The following is a 14,338-nucleotide window of genomic DNA, read 5'->3' as shown; positions in this document are numbered from 1 at the left end:
ATGCCAGACTTTCTGCTGAGTGGAAACTGAGTCTGCAGAAGGACAGCACAGTTGACGGCTATGCTTGGAGCGCGAGCAGGATGTTCTGATCAGCCCCAAAATGGATCAGCACTTGTGACCCACACAATCAGAGCCTAATTGTAAGGTTTTGGTCCTTATTTACGTCCTTTAATTACGTCATCAGCCTTCGCCGGCTTCCCAGCCTTAAAAGCGGTTGGGCCCTCTGTGGGCTCTCTCTGTCCCCTCTCCTTTGCGCTCCTTCCCCCCGCCTGTCGGTCCCCCTCTTTCCCTCTCCCCCGCTTCTCTCTCTCTTTCTCTCTCTCTCTCTCTCTCTCTCTGTCTTTCTCTGTCTCTCCCCCCCCCCCCCCAATAAAGCTCTAAAAAAGGTAACCATGGCTAAGATTCTTTCAATCAGCACGCTCCTCCGCGGGCACGCTCCTCCGCGGGCATGGCCGCCGCGGGCGGTGACCAGCCACGAGGGGCAGCTCGGCGGCATAACCAACACTAATGTGTTGGGGGCCGACCCCGGACAGCTGTGTCTTGAACTTTGTGTGACCTTCCTTGCCGTATCAAACCTTACGAAAGCAGGAAGTTCCTGGCCTAACCTCGGGCTGTACAACTTCCGGTAGTACGTGCTAATCAGTTAGCTGCAGGGGCCTGGGACCAAAGCGACCTCACCCTTCCTCAGGAATTTTTCATTCTTCTTTCTCTGCTTTCTCTGCTCCCCCTCCCTGCCTGAAGCCCTGCTTATAAACCTCAATACCCAGTCAATAAACGAGACCTTGACGTGACTCAGACTGACTTTGTCTTCCTTATGCGCCTGGTCTCCTTTCCCTCTCCCCCCTTTGGTTTACTGGTGGACCCTCCTCAAGACCCTCGAATAACCTGGCCCGCGGGACGGGTCACTAATGCCTTTCAGAATTGGAAAAGCTATCTTCTTGGTATTTATTTTATAGATACATTAATGAGAAAACTTCTTTCAACTTCTCGAAAATATGCTATTTTATCAGAAATTGAGAACGGATTTTGACCATCACTAATCTGCCCACTTGTACCACAGAGCAACTGACAACATTTTGCCCAGTTCCAACTGGTGACAGCAGGGAGCAAAAATCATCAAAATTCTGGGTTTAAGACTGTCCCATAATTGATCTCAATCCTGCTGCCAAAATATTGCTTGTGTTATAACTATTTCAAGAATAAATCAGCGATTTGTCCTTTTTCTGTTTATAGGAATATGTTAGTTCTTGTCTTGTTGCTGGACTAAAATACTGGCAAATCATCTTCAGGAGGAAATAGTTACCAGGCAGTGATGGCGCACACCTTTGATCCCAGGCAGAGGCAGGTGGATCTCTGAGTTCAAGGCCAGTCTGGTCTACAGAGCAATAGCCAGGCTACACAGAGAAACCCTGTCGAGGGAGAGAGCTTGTGAGCTGAGGGAGGGGAGCAGAAGAGAAGGAAAAGGAAATGTTTGTTTTGACGCAGTTTGAGGGTACTGATGTAAGGATTCTGTCCTTAATTACATCATCAGCCTGTGACGGCGTCCCAGCCTAAAAAGCGGGTGGGCCCTCTGTGTGTCCCTCTCTTTCCTTTCTGCTCCTTCCTTCCATCTGTCCTCTCTCTCTCTCTCCCCTGCCTCCCAATAAAGCTCTAAAAAGGTAACCATGGCCTGTGATTTTTCTGATCAGCACTCTCCTCCACCAGCATGGCTGCCACAGTGGCTGCCAGCCACGTGCAGTGCGCCGTTAAACCAACAATAGTACATCCTGGTGGGGAAGCTGTGGAGACCAACATGATCCTCACAGATATGCCCAGAGATTTGTTCATGATGATAAAGTCTATCAAGTTGATAATGGAGATTAACTGTCACAGGTATATTAAAATTGTCCATAGATTATCCACAGAGATTTTGTTTGCTCAGGTTTTGTTTTGTGTTTTTGAGACAATGTCTCATGTATCCCTGGCTGGTCTTAAACTCACTATGTTGCTAAGAATGATTTTGAACTGCTAAGAATGATTTTGAACTCCTGATCTTCCCGCCTCCAAACTCCCAAGTGTTGGAACTGTTGGTTATATGGCATGCTCCTGGCTGGCCACCGCCTGTGGCAGCCATGCCGACAGAGGAGAGTGCTGGAAGAGAGTCATGAGCCATAGTTACCTTTTTAGAGCTTTATTGGGAGAGAAGGGGGGAAGAGAGGGAGATGGGGAGAGAGAGGAGGGAAGGGAGAGAGAGGGGGGGAAGAGAGAGAGAGAGAGAGAGAGAGAGAGAGAGAGAGAGAGAGAGGAAAGAGAAGAAGGAGGTCCAGATGGAAGGAAGGAGCAGAAAGGAAAGAGAGGGACGCACAGAGGGCCCACCCGCTTTTTAGGATGGGACATTGTCGCAGGCTGATGACGCAGTTAAGGACAGAATCCTTACAGGAACTACAGTTGTACACCCCTATACCTGGCTACCAGTCCCCATACCTAGTGGTTTTGAATTTGTTTGTTTGCTCTCTCTCTCTCTCTCTCTCTCTTGTGTTTTAAGTTTGGGATCCAGGTTAAGCCCATGTGTACATGTGTTGTTGTGCCCAGATCATGACCCCCAGAGAGGCCACCAAAGACGAGCATGCCTGAATGCAAAAGCAAGGTTTAATTCTGGATATGCAAAAGCAATACAAGCCTAGGCAGGGACTTCGTCCAATACATCCAACACAGTGGAAGCTGGAGGACGTGCCCGCCTGTCTGCAAGCTCAGTTTTTAAAGGGAAAAATCACAAGGTTACATCGTTTAGGGGTACTAGTACGGGTGCAATTCTGATTGGCTCGCTTCTAGGGGCTTGTAGAAATTACTTCTAAGGGAGTGGTTGCCCGCCACCATTTCTCATTGGCTGCCCTCAGGTGGGGGCATTTTTATGGTCAGTTACCTTGGAAACCAGGGAGAGGACATTCCATAGTCTGGCAGGCATTACCTCGTGACTACCTTGTGACTCTGTACTTTTACACTTCCTGGTTTCTGGAATCTGAACTGACTGGTTTCAGTAACTAATGGCCTATTCCCAAAAGGAGAAATCTTAGGCCTTAATTTTAGGGTGAAGGCATTTTGGTCTTATTTCTAAGATGGCTCATTTTGGTCTCACAGTGTTAGACATGGAGGCCAGTTTGAGCTACATGATATTCTGTCTCAAAAACAAACACACCCCTGGAGGTAGTTAATTTTTTTTTTTTTTTAGAGACAGAGTCTTTCTCTGTGCAGCCTGGAACTCTCTCTGTAGCCTACTGGCCAGATCTGGGATCAAAGGTGTGTGGCAGTTTGGGTGGTGGTGGGAGGGTTGGGGGTGAGGGCAGTGGGGGAGTGAGGGGATGGGAGTTGGTGCGGTAGAGAGTTAACTTCTGTAACACAGGGTGTTTGACTCATATTGTGGAGGTTAAGGCCTGGTGATGACGGCAGAGGTCATCACAGTGGTGGTGAGGTATGTGAGAGAGGTCACATGGTGAGCTGGAAGTGAGGACCACGCCTTGCCTTAGAGTCACTCACTGCCAGAGGATCCAGTGTGCACCTTTGAGGCACATATTAGCGCCCTCAGGAAAGAAATAATTCTATACATTTTTCTAGACTCAGGTCATGTATCCATAGGAAAAGGATCAGCCATCAGAAACGAGTCTACAAGATTCCAGAGAGGGAAACAGTCCAGATGAAAAGGACTCAGGCGCTGGCAAGATGGCTCAGTCTGCAGTGCTGACTTGACAAGCCGGAGTCCATCCCTGGATCCTGCTGTGGAAGGAGAGACCTGAGTCCCAGATGTGGCCTTCACATCTTAAAAACCAGTCAGCACTTGCTGGGACGAGAGACTCTTCAGTGGGGTTAGAGCTGTGCAAGGCGCTTCAGGGATGCGGTTCGGAGAGTCGTCACCCAAGCTGGGGAGTGCCTCTCGGTGACGCAGCTTTGAGTCCCTCACACTCCTGCAATACTGAGAAAACACAAGAAAATTCACACCCAACAGAGCTCCAGCAGGGGCTTGAGTGACTGATGTGGAATTGCTGTAATAAATGAGATTTTAAAAAATACGGCGGGGCGGTGGTGTCGCACGCCTTTAATCCCAGCACTCAGGAGGCAGAGCCAGGCGGATCTCTGTGAGTTCGAGGCCAGCCTGGTTTACAGAGTGAGTCCCAGGACAGGCGCAAAGCTACACAGAGAAACCCTGTCTCGAAAAACCAAAAAAAAAAAAAAAAAAAAAAAAACGTAACGGGGGCTGGAGAGATGGCTCAGAGGTTAAGAGCACCGGCAGCTCTTCTGGAGGACCTGAGTTCAATTCCCAGCAACCACATGGTGGCTCACAGCCATCTATGATGAGATCTGGTGCTGTGCAGGCATACATGCAGGCAGAATACTGTATACATAATAAATAAATCTTTAAAATATGTAATGGGTGCTGTAGCTAGAGTTTTCCTGCCTGGCCCACAGTCAGGACAAATCTCTCTCACCCGCCAGTCCCAAGCCGCTCAAACCCGATCAAGTAAACACAGAGACTTATATTGGTTACAAACTGTATGGCCGTGGCAGGCTTCTTGCTAACTATTCTTATAGCTTAAATTAATCCATTTCCATTAATCTATACCTTGCCACATGGCTCGTGGCTTACCCGGCATCTTCACATGCGGCTTGTCATCATGGCGGCTGGCAGTGTCTCTCTGCCTCAGCCTTCCACTTCCCAGCTCTATTCTCCTCCTTGTCCCGCCTATACTTCCTGCCTGGCCACGGGCCCAATCAGTGATTTATTTATTGACCAATCAGCAACACATTTGACATACAGACCATCCCACAGCACTTCCCCTTTTCTTTTCTTAAAAAAGGAAGGTTTTAACCTTTACACATCTCCAAAATCAGCTTGGTATATTTGGGAATTTGGGCGTAGCTTCTCTTACTACTTCCTGTTGGAGGGGGGGCGCTGTATCTTATGGGGACACAAAGAATACTTTAGGATTATGGAGTAGTCCATGAGGGTGTATCGTCTGAGCCAGTTGCCTTGAAGCCATTCTGGATGTTGGATCATCTGGGCCATGGTGTCATTGGAGACCTTTCAGGGGGTCTTGGCTGGTCCAAACCTGATGTATCTTACTCTGGAACAAATCCATAGCCTCTTGCTTTCTGTGGGAAATAAAAGAGACTCTTTTCCAAAGCAACATATCCTTACATCCAAATTTTGAAGTCAAGTTACCTTTAAAATATACATTTTGGCATAACTCAACAGCTTTTACAATCAAATGTTTTTCTGCAGTTAAAAATACCAAAGACAACATAATCCAGATTCTCTGTGTAATATTCATCTTTATGTGGCTTATTTTTTATATTAATTTTACTGTCTCTTTAAAGACTTTATTTTTAAAAACTATTTATTTCTTTATATAACTGTATATATTCCTTTTTCTCTCTCTTTCAAGCCTACGTACATTTTTACACACATTGTAAACTATTACATCTGAATCTGTCTTATTGTGACCATCCCACAGCAGGGTGCAGTGGTTGAATGGAGCCTGTGGGGTCGTAGATACTTGGTGGTGGTGAATCAAGGTGTCCATTTCAGACCACTGGAGTGACAAGGTGTAGTCACAGGACCTCTTGTATTGAACGTTGTCCCTTGGAAGAACAGTGTCTGGGAGCTGAACTCACACAAAGAGAACATAGCTGAATCCAGGGTCTGCGTGTAGACAGCACGTAGTTCAGGAAGTGCTGATCTGAAACCTGCAGCTTTAAAGGTTAAAGTCACATGCCTTCCCCAACCCTCCTGGTCTCCTTTGAGTCTTCTTGGGGAACCCATTTATGCTGAATGCTCTCCCAGAGCACGAGACAGGGCAAGCTCTCCTCTCTTTTGCTCCTTCCTGGTGGCACGCAGGACAAGTCCAGACCAGACGCAGAACCTGGATCTCACTGGCCAAAGATGCTGCTTCACCCTTTCCTCCTCCTCCGCCGCCCCACCCCGCCGCCCTGGGATGCCTTACTTTGGCTTCCTTGGATTACAAAGGACCGAGGCACACCTTACACAGTTAACACAGACCCACAAGGGAAGGAGAGTGTTTCCCAGGGAGGATTCTGGTGCTGGGGAGAGATGGTTTAGTCAGAGGGCTTGCAGAGCAAGCTTGAGTCTGAATCCCAGAGCAGGCAGATCCACGGGGCTCACTCATCACTTAGCTGAAGCGCTGAGCCTCAGGCCAATGGGAGGCCCTGTCTCCAAAACAAGATGGATGGTCTCCTAGGGAGCAACACCTAAGGTTGATCCTCTGACCTCCACATGAGTGCACTCTCATGTACACCTGTGTGCACATGCAGAAGAGGACAGATTTCAAAAACCCAGTTCTCAGCTCTGCTGCACAGTTACTATCTCAGGTAATGCGTGCTGGGCTGAGTTAATTTTACTCCTGGTGAATTGTCTAGAACACCAAAAAGGATCATCACTGATGTAATGAAGATCAGCACATGTAAACATGTCCCTGATGGTTCTAGAAACACAGGAAGCAGGCACAGGGTCATGTAGCTAGAGTTTTCCTGCCTGGCCCACAGTCAGGACAAATCTCTGTCACCCCTCCAGTCCCACAGCCGTCAGACCCAACCAAGTAAACACAGAGACTTATATTGCTTATAAACTGTATGGCCGTGGCAGGCTTCTTGCTAACTGTTCTTTCAGCTTAAATTAATCCATTTCTATAAATCTATACCTTGCCACGTGGCTCATGGCTTACCGGCATCTTCACATGCTACTTGTCATGGTGGCGGCGGCGGCTGGCAGTGACTCCCTCTGCCTTCCTGTTCTCTCCTTTTTCCTCTCTGTTAGTCCCGCCTATACTTCCTGCCTGGCCATTGGCCAGTGTTTTATTTATTGACCAGTCAGAGCAATTTGACATACAGACCATCCCACAGCACTGGGTCAGGCCGGGATCTGGGGAAAGACTGGGCTCTTTGTGGTAAGGGGACCGTTTCTGTCTCCATCACTAGGCACTGGAAAGGGCACTAAGTGCCCCTGCATGCACACCCAGTGTCTCCAGATGTAATGGGTTGGTGACAAAGAAGGCGGCAGTCCCCCTGTCCCAGAACAGTTTACTTCTCTGTCACATGATTTTGTTTTCCCTCCCTACAAGGAGTTGCATTCCCTGACCCATTCTTGACTCTGGACTGGGCCTTGTGATTTTCTTGACTAACAGAAAGTGGCAGGAATAAGGTCTTATGCCTTTTGAGATGTGGCCACAAGTGGCCCTTCAGACTGTGTTTTTTTTTTTTTTTTGGTTTTTCGAGACAGGGTTTCTCTGTGTAGCTTTGCGCCTTTCCTGGGACTCACTTGGTAGCCCAGGCTGGCCTCGAACTCACAGAGATCCGCCTGGCTCTGCCTCCCGAGTGCTGGGATTAAAGGCATGCGCCACCACCGCCCGGCTCAGACTGTGTTTTTTACATTCTTAGGACCCTCTGCCACCCTGTCAAGGATCTGTCTAGCCTGATGGAGGCTGAGAGAGGTGAAGGATAACTAAGGCACCCAGCTGGGAGCTAGCCTGAGCTGAGAAGGTTGCAGATCCCACAGGTTCTATCTAGCCACTGAAAGCCTGTTAGTTGCAATAGACGCCCAAGTCACAGCAGGAGGAGCTGATCTAGCCTAAACTGACGACCTATAAAGATATGAACAGATCCATTGTCATCTTTTCATGTCTTGAGGGTTTGGAAAAACCTTTGGGCAGCTTGACAGACGGCTGAGCTGTCATTCCTGAGCACTGTCTATTCGTAGCTGCTGCCTGGGTCCTAGCGGAAGTGGATTGTCTTTGAGGCACTTTGACAGATGCCTCAAGATGTTTGTATTGTGTGTATGGGTGTGCATGCACACAGGCTCGTGTGTGTGTGTGTGTGTGTGTGTGTGTGTGTGTGTGTGTGTGTGTAAAGTGCCTTCCTCTATTGCTCTCCATTGTATTTTTGGGGGCAGGATCTCTCACCAAACCCAGGGATTCTCTTCCCTGGTGCTGGGACCAAAGAGAGACCATATGCTCTCAGGTTTTCAACAAAAAATGGTGGCTGTACCTACTGATTTATACCATGAGAGGTCGGAAAGCATGTCACTTAAGTCACTTCTTACTCAGGAATTATACCTGGTGCTGACAGAAACCTGTCTTAGGAGGAAGGGACTGGGTGTGGGGTCAGTCCCTGAGGAGCTGGGAGAAGGGGCATGCACTGTAGCTCAGCAGAGGTAGACACCGCTTCAAAGGCAGGCTTGCTTCTGGGGTCAACATGTCTGCAGAGGGGCTCGAAGGCTCAGCTGCAATCTGAGATCTAATGATGCCCTCTGACCTCCGTGTCAGTCCCTAAACCAGTTCACTCAGTCTCGAGTTAATTATTTCCCCTTCAGCCTCATTGTGCTTAGCAGACGATTCAGAATCGCCCAGGAGACATACCGCTGTTTGTATCTGTGAGGGACGGTCCAGAAAGGATAGGCTGAAGAGGGAGACCCACCCTCAAGTGGGTGACACCGTCCCCCTGGCCCGGGCTCCAGGCTGAATAAGAGGGTGGGGGAGGAGTCAGATGAGTGCCCGCCCCTTTCTCTGCTTCCTGGCCTGTGGAGGTATGAGCAGGTTCCGGGTCACACAGCTGGACCCACACCATGCTTTCCCCACTGTGACAGACTGCATCACTGCATCATGACCCCAAATAAACATTCCTTCCTTAAGATATGTCTTGTCAAGCATTCATTCACAGCAATGAGGAAATACCCAAGATAGCAGATTTTAGGAACATACCTGTTTCTTCATTAGAGTTTGGGAATTATTATTATTATTATTGTTGTTGTTGTTGTTGTTGACATGTACATAGTGCATGTGTGGTGTGTGTGTGTGTGTGTGTGTGTGCATGGTATGTATGGGTGTCCACCATAGTGTGTGTGTGGACGTCAAAGAACAATTTGAGTCTGTTCGGTTCTCTCTCTCTCTCTCTCTCTCTTTTTTTTTTTTTTTTTTGATTTTTCAAGACAGGATCTCTTTGTGTAACAGCTCTGGCTGTCCTAGATCTTGCTCTGTAGCCCAGGCTGGCCTCCGACTCACAGAGATCTGCCTACCTCTGCCTCCCTAGTGCTGGGATTTAAGGTGTGCGCCACAGTTCTGTTCTACTGTGTGGATTCCAGAAACTGAACTCAGGTTATCAGGCAAATGCCCCTTTACCCACCAAGCCACCTCCTGGGCCCTGCACCGTCTTTTTAAAGGTTTCATTTTATGGGTATGTATGTGGTGCCCTCAGAGGCCAGAGGAGACATTGGATCCCTGGAGCTGGAGTTACAGGCCATTGAGAGCTGCCTGACGTGGTTCACTCAGCTCCTCTGGGAAGAGTGGTATGTGCTCTTCAGCGCTGAGCTGGTTCTCCAGCCCCAGAACTTTTCCTCCTCAGTCTCGTGTGTCAGTTACATTGTCAGAGCAACGAACCAAGTAACTAACACACTCAGCCATGTAAACATGTCCGGTGCGTGTCTTTACAGGACACAGAGGAACACTGTAGGCTCCTTGGGAGATCTGGAAGTAAATCCTAGATCAAAAGGAATTAATTTTAGAAGTTGATTTTGGCAAGTTTGTCAAACATATCAAAGGCTTACAACCGTTAAACAGAGTCTCTGAGGAATAAAACCAAAATGATAGAAATGTACTTTAAAGCGAAGTGTACGATGAAGTCAGCGCTCCAAAGTTCCAAGGAAATGTTGCCGTTTGAGCCATGAGGGTGTATTTGCAAATGTGTAAATCCCCAGGGCAGAGGTCATGTGGGTCTCTACTCCCAGCCTAGCACTCTGAGAGATGATTCACTTTAGGTGTTTAAACTGTCAAAATTAGAGGCACACTCCATCTGTCCCGCTTTTCTCTCCAAGCCTTGTTCTTGGACCTGGACTGTACCACTTGATGTGGTTCTCATTAGTCAGCCCTTAAGTCCCAGGTGCCAACACCAGCCGCAGTTCTCTGCAGCTATCGACCTGCTGCTCCCGTGGGAGGGGAGCTCCCAACTGGTGACCTGACCTGGGCTGTCTTTCATCTACTCCCACGCCTCTGAAGGAGGCCAAAACAGGGCATGCGCACACATGCTCCTTCCTGTCGGCCAGCTCAGCAAATGGTGGAACTCAGAGCCGTGCATCATGGGTATGCTGTTGTGTGGAGACCTTGAGGTAGCTAATACGAATGCAGAGGCTGGATGTGAAGGCCTGGGCTTTGCTCCCGGTTCCCAGCTCTCAGCACAAGACCTGAGTTTGTGCCCAGGCAGAAGGAGACAGTCCAGACAGCCGCACAGCACTGTGGTTTACACTATTTATTTAGTTGATTGGTTAGGCCTCTTCCCACTTTGAACAGAGTCTTGCTGTGTAGCGCCCAGAACTCACTAGGTAGACTAGGCTGGCCACAAACATGCAGTGATCCTCCTGCCTCTGCTTCCTGAGTGCTGGAACTAGACTGTAAATCAGAAGTCTCTGTGACTACAGAATCAGAAACACTGAAGAGGACAGACGAAGCCCTTTCATGCTTAGGACATCGATCTTCTCAAAGCGTGTGCCTCAATCCTCCTTTGGGGTGTTGTGTGTGTGTGTACATGTCATGATGCGTGTGTAGAAGTCAGAACATAACTTTCGATAGTCCTTTCTCTCCTCTACCATGTGGGTCGCTGAAATTAAACTCAGGTCTTCAGGTTTGGTGGCAAATGCCTTTGTCCATTATCTCTCCAGCCCTCGGGGAGAAATCAGTAGAGCTAAAAATGGTGTTTACACTATTAATGCACTAAATCTAACAACCTATACAAAATGACTGGTTTATATATGAAATTATCTCAGCTAACAAATAGGTAAAAAGAAAAGTAGAACACAAGAATGAAATATAAATATGGAGAGCTGTGGTCTTAACAATGGTATATATACAACGAGGGCAAATGTAGATGTAACCAACCGTCTTATTAAATAAGAAACACAGAGCCGATTCAGAGAAGAAAGCCAAGAGGTCAGAACTAAGAGCCTTACCCTTCTTGCTTCAGCCAAGAGAGCTCTCCGAAGAAGGGGCCTACTTCCTGTGTGTATGTCTTTAAATAGTCTTTCTGTTCTGCCTTCTCATTGGTTGTAAACCCAAACACAAGACTGCCTCGTCATTGCCTGTATGTACAACCCTCCAGGTCCTCTATGGTATTGAGATTAAAGGCGTGTGTCTCCAATGTTGGCTGTATCCTTGAACACACAGAGATCTACCTAGCTCTGTCTACCAAGTGCTGGGATTAAAGGCGTGTGCCACCACTGCCATGCTCTTGCTATGGCTCTAATAGCTCTGACCCCCAGGCAACTTTATTTATTAACATACAATTAAAATCACATTTCAGTACAAGTAAAATACCACCACAGGCAATCTTATATATAATTTTACTTATAATTTGTATATAATGAGTCTTCTACAGTTCCCGAGGGGCTGGGTGCTCTCGCCTTGCCGTAGCTCTGTTGAGGAAAATTGGACAGGGACCTATTGAGACCTGTGGATGGTTCTTATGTGTCTGAGGTGGTTGTGGCATCTCCTGGTTCCTGCCCTACCACAGGGCAGGTTAGTGGCTGTCAAGTCCTGGTCCCAACAAGTGATAAAGACCAAAAACAAAAAAAAGAAGAAAGAAAAGAAAGAAAATCAACCACAACTACAATTTCCTCGTACACAAAACAAGCCTGAGCACTGTGCAAACAGGTGACAGAAGAACCAGGTGGCAGGGGCTGGACAGATGGCCCAGTCGGGAAAGCATCTGAAGGCAAACCTGAGCTCAGTTGTCAACACTGTCTGGATTAACGCTGGATGTGGCGGCCATGGCTCGGAATCCCAGTGCTGGGCAGGCGGAGACAGGTGGATCCCGGCGTTCTCTGGCCAGCTAGCCTGGCCTGATCAGTGAGTTATAGGCCTGTGAGAGACCCTGCTTCAAAAACAAATGGTGACTTTTGAAGATGTCATCTGGCCTTTGCCCTCGTGTGCACACAAATAATATGAATTGAACTGGCCTGTAGTGTGTAGGGATTTTGTTTAAGTTTAAATCCCCCCCCCCCCCCCGCCGCTTTTTTTGCCTGAAGCTGGCTGTGGAGTTTTGTCTGACTGATTGATTTTTATTTTATGTGTACGAATGCTATGTCATGTCTGTGTTTGTGCATTATATGTGTTCAGAGCCACAGAGGAAGAGGGCATCAGATTCCCTGGAAATGGAGTTACAAATGGTTGAGAACTGCCACAGGTGTGCTCAGAATCAAATCTGGGTCCCTTGGAAGAGTCACCATTGAGTAGTCTCTGCAGCACTTGGTTTTTGTTTGTTTTTTCCCCTGGGGGGGGGCTATTTGTTCGCTTGGTTTTCTTGGGGAGGGGGAGGTGGAAATAAGAAGATCAAAAATTCAAGGTCATCCTGTAGCTAGAGTTTTCCTGCCTGGCCCACAGTCAGGATAAATCTCTTTCATCTGCCAGTCACAAAGCCGCTCAAACCCGACCAAGTAAACACAGAGACTTATATTGGTTACAAACTGTATGGCCGGGGCAGGCTTCTTGCTAACTGTTTTTTTGCAGCTTAAATTAATCCATTTCCATTAATCTATACCTTGCCACATGGCTCGTGGCTTACCGGCATCTTCACATCCTGTTTCTCATCATGGCGGCTGGCAGTGTCTCTCTGACTCAGCCTTCCACTTCCCAGCTTTATTCTCCTCCTTGTCCCGCCTACACTTCCTGCCTAGCCAATGACCAATCAGTGTTTTATTTATTGACTAATTAGCAACACATTTGCCATACAGAACATCCCACAGCATCATCCTTGGTTACATAGGGAGTTCAAGGCCAGTCTGGGGAACCTGAGACCTTATCTCAAATCAAAAAAGTTTATCACCATATATATTTCATATGTGCATGGCAGACACTCAGAGAATACATAGTTTCACCTGGTCTTTGGGTTCCACCTCCCTAGCATCCGCACTGAAGAGTGTTGCCTTGTTAGAGTTGTGCTAAGAGGGAAAAGGCCTCTCGGGTTGACAAACACCCGGATGTAAAGACTGGAGGGTTCATTTTGTTCACGTCACTCCGAGGTATGTGACTTCAGGCCCGAAGTCCAATGCTGTCACCAGCCCTAACGTTGTCCTCCCTGGCAGAGGGATTGACAGAATAACTCGTCTTTGCACATCTGTGCCAACAGAAGTGAGCACACAAGCCATAGCCCGTACCCAGAGGGGCGCTAGCCTGTCCTCACGTTCCCTATCTCAGCCTTGACTACAGACATCTGAGGGACGTCCTCCTGCTGGGAAGAAGGGAGAGGCCTGTCTCTCCAGGTAATGGGAAAACGCATTCTCCACTCCCAAGCTAGATACTCTGTCCCACAGATTTGCCCGGTGGAGTTTCTCTGGGCAGTCTGTCAGTGGCCAGGAGAGGGTGCTCTCCACACCCCCAGGCGGGAGGTCTCCGTCTGGAAAGAGGTAGACTGGCTTGGTGTTAGGAAGAGAGAAGTCCAGGCAGGCAACCATGATTCCCAGGGCGGATCAGAGAAGTCATCCTCTGGCATTGCCCTTCTCATTCCCACACAAATCCTGGCTTGACACCTGTGAGGGGGAGTGCAGTATGAGTCAGTGTGTGTGTGTGTGTGTGTGTGTGTGTGTGTGTGTGTGTGTGTGTGCGTGTGCGTGTGTGTGTGTGTGTGGGGGGGGGGGGAGAGCGCTCCACCAGGGCCTTTCCCATTTCCCATGCGCTGCTTCTCTGGTCTTTGTGATTCTGGTTTTAACAGGACTTGGTCTCCCAGTTGGATGGGGCTTAAGGATCCTCAGGAAAAGGCTTTGTCCTGGACTCTCAGGGTGACCAGCCTGTCACAAGGGCACATGACATTGTGTTCTACAGATGTGTTGGGTCTCATTCATAGCTATCCTTGGATGCCATGTGGCCTGTGGGCTGTAGGTACGACACACCTGTAGAGGAAGCAAGCTAGTGTGTAGAAGTTAGAATCTGTGAGCTGGAGAGATGACGCAGGGGTTAAGGGCACTAGTGGCTCTTGTAGAATATTTGTTTACACTGTGAAGATGTGTCTCTGCCTAAGGTGCCTCCTGATTGGCTTAATAAAGAGCTAAATGGCCAATAGCTAACTAAGCAGGAGAGAATAGGTGGGACTTCCAGGCAGAGAGAGGAAACTCAAGATGAATCTAGACCCAAGAGAGACATCAGCCAGACATGGATCAAGTTGGACACACAGAATGGCGTAGAGGTAAAAGCTATGTGATACAATGTAGATTAATGAAAACATGGGTTAATTTGAGTTATAAGAGCCAGTTAAAAACAAATCTAAGCCAGGCTTTCATAATTAATAACTGCTAAGTTTTTTGTACCCTGATAGG

This window comes from Peromyscus californicus, unplaced genomic scaffold, assembly GCF_007827085.1.
Source record: "Peromyscus californicus insignis strain IS unplaced genomic scaffold, ASM782708v3 Scaffold_3__1_contigs__length_106647218, whole genome shotgun sequence".
In the NCBI taxonomy this organism is placed as follows: Eukaryota; Metazoa; Chordata; class Mammalia; order Rodentia; family Cricetidae; genus Peromyscus; species Peromyscus californicus.
This window is presented reverse-complemented; position numbering follows the sequence as displayed.